Genomic DNA, 6,638 nt, shown 5'->3' with positions numbered 1-6,638 from the left:
GTTTGCCTTTTTGCCCCAATTTGAGACATGGGTTTGCCTTTTTGCCTCAATTTCAACACATAATTCTTCACAAGTACTTTGCTTAAATTGGTCTATATGCAGAAATGATGTGAAATTTTAGTTGGCTTGGATGAAGCCACAAAGGCTTGAATTCTCCCTCAATTACTTTCATTATAGTTGGCTTGAATGAACCACCTTTAGTTCTGCTTCAATTACTTTCATTTTGCACATCATGCCTCGTTTTACTTGTGTATTGATGGAAAGTAATTTTTATTACAGAATTGCTGAAGTATGAAGAGGGCCGGAGACATAGCTTCTCTGTTCCAGAGAGAAGCTATTAAGGTAGGGAAGAAGAAGAAGGCACGGAATATGCCGGATGTGGCCAAGATAATACTGGAGAACTTGTGTGCGAGTTGTGATTGAAGAGGAAACTCAAGAACCAACAGTGAACTTCTCAAGGTATGTCCATGGTCCATGTAGTATGTAATATTTAGGCTTCTTTATGCAAAACTTAGTCTTAATTGAGAATTCTAGTGTGTTTGTAAGACCATATTGACATATTTCTATTTGATACTGAGAACTAGTTAAAACGTTCACATGTCATATTTCTTGTCAAATTTTGTTTTGGGCGGACCATCCTGATGTCAAATGCTAGCTCCGCCACTGCACACCAGGCGGCCCATGGTGCATACAAGGGAGATTTCCAGAAGACTTGACGTACACGACAAGATGCAGGGTTTGTGGAGGGATCTACCTTCTTGTACATAGCCGACTAGGTTCATGTATGCTAGGACCCATGGTCTGCTATATAAACCGAGGGGCCAAGCTTGTAGATACATATCAAAAACCTCTTGGTAGTTTATCTGTACTCTGTACACACTCCAACACAAGAAAATACATACAAAACGTGGGGTTTTATCTCTTCGGACAGCCGGAACCTGGGCAAAATTTATGCCCGTGGTATCATCATCCCCTGACGCCTAGTTTAGTATCCATACCGGTAGGTATGCTGGATTTAGCTCCGACACAGGCAGGTACGTAGCACGCATCTGCCTAGCCATGCTAGTCGTCAGGTTGCCCTGTGATCCGTAAAGTAGTTGGATCTTGTATGAGGGCACAACAAGTTTTAAGTTTTTGTTTTAGAAATATACTTGGTCACACCTATTTGTCGGTCTCTCACACCAAGTTGAGAAGTTGAAACTCAAAAATTCCAATTTTGTAGGTCATAAGTTCTGATACTTGTGATTTTACCGGCCGCTTGTACAATTTTCTAGAAGTTGGATTAATAATTAAAAAAACAATTCAAAACGTCTTCAAAATGGATCTAATTTGAAAAGCCCTCGTCACCAGAAACACGAATATACAAACGAAACTTAATTTGGATTTTTTATTCAGAAGATACGAAAGATTGTAAATCTAAAGCCAAATGGGAAAAAAGGGGGGTTGCGTGCCCCCACCCATGCATGCTACAAATCCTCTCCATTCGCTTACCTAAGCTCAAATCCTTGCAACACATGCCATTTTAACATCAACGATGACTAGACCGTCCGCCAAGGTGGGGTCCACTCCACTGACTTTCTTCGCATGCGACACCGCCACCGTGACCCGTCAATCTCGCGCATGCCCGATAGCCAGCGCATCCCCTTCGATGTAGACTTAGGGCGTCGCGAGCTACCGCGGCCCCTCGCCGCGTTTTCCAATCACTCCCGCCAACTCAATTGCCACTCAAACAGTAAATGTGCATGCCATGAAAAGCTGGTGGTTTAGGCCTAAAGGAAATTCTTTTCTGACATGTAGTTCATTGCTACTTTTACTGCAACAATAGCTTTAACTCAGACATGTTTCCAGTGTCTTTTAACTCTTGATAATTGCATCTTATATTTAAATGTGATATGTACGTTTTTGTTCATCCATACCTATTGGACGAGTTTCTATGCATATTTATTTCTTCAAAAAGGAGGATGAAACCTCTGACCTCTGTACTGTGCGCACTTTATGAACATAACATATTTTCTCAAGAAAGTTTAGATCAAAAGGATCCCCGCAACGTACAGGCGTAAGTGTATACTCCCTACGTTCCTAAATATAAGGCCTTTTTGATATTCCAATGCAGAGCCTAATGAAATCCGTCTATATACATCTGTATATAGCCCTAATATGTAGCCCCTAATGAAATCTCTAAAAGGTCTTATATTTAGAACCCGGGGAGTATATTATAACTGATGTGTGAAATAAATCAACTTCATATAACTGACTTACACAATAAGTAGTGTCCGACTCATGTCTGCTGCTTATGGTATGGTACATGGCGTACATTATTTCTTCACCCACTTTCCCACCCATATTAACATCCACTCGCCTATATAAACCCTCCACTTGTTTGATCGTGAATTTCATATTCTACACTCCACGCTTACACCTTAGCATGAATGTAATAGGTTTTCTTCCACATCACAAAATTAGACGACTAGTTACAAGAGCGTGTAGATGCTATATTCATTTAATGTTTAAAATAGCAGTTTCCGGTCAAGAACATGGCGAGGGGCTCCGAGAATGGAAGGCGTCGGGATAAATGATACTATGTTAGAGGGCGAGAAAGTGGGCCAAATAAATGATAACTTGTCCAGAAATTCTTGTCCACCATCTATGATATTACGATATATTAGGATCATAGATAGACTCATGATTTACTTCTTGATACTGCTCCTAGTTGCTCCGACGACGCGCATACACCACCACAAAACCATCATTGTGCGGCGGATATTTTCGGTCGTATTTGTGGCCTTTTTTTTCTAGGCTACTAGAAATTGATAGGTTCGCCGACCGTGTGACTTCAGTCCATTCTGCTTTTGTGCCTTGTTAACTGGCTTCTTATGATTAATTTATTTATTTTCCCTTCTCAATAAACAGCTTCGCTTTTAAAAATACATCGTTCTCATTTCTTGTGGAAGCAAAGCTGACTAGCGGTAGCAGAAGAAGGTGAGGTGAGGCTAGAGAGGTCAGCCGCTAGGGGAGAGAGGCCGCTGAGGCGCCACGTGTACCCAGCCGCTGGAGATAATTACACGTACAGTCCATGTGCTCTCCGGCGTGTAGCACGACAGTTCTCAAACTTATGAAATGCTCCACTACGGCCCTCAAGTATGTGGATAGGCTCCAAAAGGGTCTTGACTACGTCTCATGATATGCCTACAGCTCAGCCTGGTGCCATGTTAGCATACAGTAGAAGCATGGGGCCCACATGTTAGTACAGAGAGAGCAAAAATAGCAAAATAAATTGCAAGACAGAGGATAGAACCTGAAATCTTTGCTCGCTGATTGTAATATGCGCACAAGCTAACCAAATATCACAATTGTGATTAGTTTTAATTTCTGACCTATATATAACACAACACAGAAAACAACACATAGTGTGCCTCCATCACGTTCCTTTTGCACTTTTTTTCAGGTTCACATTTATTTATCTTTTTCCCATTTAAGAAATAAATATAAGGAAGTTTTACATTAAAAAAATTGACCAAGTGTATTTCAAAACATGTTCGTGGTGTATTAAAATATTATTGTGTAAACTCATTCTTGCATTTCAAGGAACACGTTGATTTTCTAAATACAAGTTGATTTTTTTAATACGTTTCTAAAATTTATTATGATTACACAATAATTTTTAACACATGTTGTCAACTTTTTAAGCAACTGTGTAGTTAGAAAACACAATATACACGGTAACTGTGAGTGCTTGTGGTCCTGAATGAAGATATGTAATTTTATTATTTTTAAATCTATATAAAAAATTTAAAATTTTTATGTTTACCTATTTTAGTTAAACAATAATGAAAATGAAATGAAGATTTTAGATACACGATAATTGTGTATTTTTAATTATTGTAAAATTTTCTTGCATTTCATTTTTAAATGAAAAGATAAAAAAGGAAACATAAACACAAACTTGGAGGAAAACAATAAGAAAACTGGTAGCTGGGCATATAATTGGGCAAAAGTATAACCATTTCCTAAAACTACTATAAACATTATTAAAAATACACGTTGTCAATTTTAAAAACGATTTTGCATTTGAAAGAAAAACAATGAGGATGCACAACAATTGTGCGTGCTTGTGGTCCTGAATGAAGACCCATAAATTTTTCTTACTTTTTTAATCCACATAAATTTTAGAAAAAGTTCATGTTTTCATGTGCAAGTGTACATGCCGACCCAATTTTATTTTCTATATTAAGCTTTATAGACAACTAGTATAAATGTAACACATGTCGCTCTTCTGGCTCGCTCACGTTGCCAGATGGCCTGGGCTCTCAGGTTCGAACGCAACCGCGCCCAGTTTATGTTTTTGAGTTATACTATTCATCTCCCGCGTACTGACATGTGGGACTCATATTTCTACCGTATGCTGATGTGGTATCAGTCTGGACGTATTGCGTAGCGGGAGACGTAGCCAGGAGCATATTGGAGTGTATTTTCATATTTAAGAACAGTAGTGGAACATTCCGCGAGTTCGAGGACCATCATGTTACGTGCCGGAGAGTAAAGGACTGTAGCCGTAATTATCTCCAACCGCTGCCTCAATCCACTCCTGCTCCCTCTTCCCCACCCAAAAACTCATGACCTTGTTGCGCGAGCCACCTCCACTTCAATGGCGACGACACCGCCGGCCCACATGGCTTCCTCCGCGCTGACCTCCCCTCCGCCGCGCGTCAACAGCCAGCCTTGTGCGCGCCCAGAAGTCGCAGCCGCCGCCACTCCGGTGCCGCGCCGAGTCGGCGCCGCCTCACGCTGCTAGGTGGCGGCCACCTCCGTGGCCAACCTCCACCCGGGTACATATCATTTGTACCCGACCACTCGCACCTGCTCTTCTTGAAACATGTACCCTAGGACCCCCCCCTTGTGCTATATAAACCGAGGGGTGTGGCTTATAGATACATGTGCAAACGGGTTCTGAAGCTTACGATTCTATCGATTGCTCATACAAATTTTCAGAAGATGAAATTAACAAAATTTTGGAAACTCATCAAATCTTCTCAAAATGGATCTAATTTGAAAGCGCTAGTCAGCAGAAACATGAATATGCAACCAAAACTTAATTTGAGTTTTTGGTTCAAAAGATATGAAAGATTGTAAATCGAAAGTCAAATGAAAATGGTGGTTGCGTGCTCTCCCCCATGCGTGCTACAAATCCTCTCCCCTCGCCTACCTAAGCTCAAACCCTTGCAATGCATGCCACCTTCGCATCAAAGACTACTAGACCTCCGCCAAGATGGCCTCAGCTCTACTGACTTCCCTAGCATGCAGCACTGCCACCACCACTAGCCACCTACACACTTTCCCAGTCGCCAACACATCCTATTCGATGTAGACTTAGGGCGGTCAAGATCTACCGAGTGGTGGCCGCCCCTAGCCGTGTCGCCCAATCACTCTTGATAACTCGTTGCCGTTCAAATAGTACATGTGCACGCCATGAAAAGGTGGTTGTTTAGGCCTCAAGGGAGATCTTTTTTCACATGTAGATCATTACTACTTTTACTGCAACAATATTTTATCTTCTTGAGACATGTTCTAGTGGCGAATCAGTTTTTAACTCAGACATGTTTTTGTGTCTTTAAGTCTTGATAATTGCCTCTTATATTTAAATCCGCAATGTATGTTTTTGTTCATCCATAGCAATTGGAGGAGTTTCTATGCAAATTTTTTTTGAAAAGGAGGTTGAAAGCCCTGACCTCTGCACTATGCGCACTTTATGAACAGAACATATTTTTTCAAAAAAGTTTAGATAAAAAGTATCAAAGATGGTTATGTTTCCTACCATAGACATGTGTTGTCATTTAATGAACGGGGTCACATCATTAGAGAATGATGTGATGGACATGACCCATCCATTAGCTTAGCATAATGATCGATAAGTTTATTGCTATTGCTTTGTTCGTGACTTATACATGTTTCTCTGACTATGAGATTATGCAACTCCCGAATACCGGAGGAACACCTTGTGTGCTATAAAACTCACAACGTAACTGGGTGATTATAAAGATGCTCTACACGTGTCTCCGAATGTGTTTGTTGAGTTGGCATAGATCGAGATTAGGATTTGTCACTCCGCTTATCGGAGAGGTATCTCTGGGCCCTCTCGGTAATGCTCATCACTATAAGCCTTGTAAGAAATGTGACTAATGAGTTAGTTGCGGGATGAAGCATTACGGAACGAGTAAAGAGACTTGCCGGTAACGATATTAAACTAGGTATGAAGATACCGACGATCGAATCTCGGGCAAGTGACATACCGATGACAAGGGAACAACGATGCGGTTTGACCGATAAATATCTTCGTAGAATATGTAGGAGCCAAAATGAGCATCCAGGTTCTGCTATTGGTTATTGATTGGAGATGTGTCTCGATCATGTCTACATAGTTCTCGAACCCCTAGGGTCCGCACGCTTAACGTTCGATGACGATATGTATTATGAGTTATGTGTTTTTGATGACCGAAGTTTGTTCGGAGTCCCGGATGAGATCACGGACATGACGAGGAGTCTCGAAATGGTTGAGACATAAAGATTGATATATTGAAAGGTTATGTTCGGATATCAGAGAGGTTCCGGAATGATTCGGGCATTTTCCGGAGTACCGGGAG

The sequence above is a fragment of the Triticum dicoccoides genome, chromosome 5B, assembly GCF_002162155.2.
Source record: "Triticum dicoccoides isolate Atlit2015 ecotype Zavitan chromosome 5B, WEW_v2.0, whole genome shotgun sequence".
NCBI classification, from domain to species: domain Eukaryota; kingdom Viridiplantae; phylum Streptophyta; class Magnoliopsida; order Poales; family Poaceae; genus Triticum; species Triticum dicoccoides.
Note: the sequence above shows the minus strand (reverse complement) of the source record.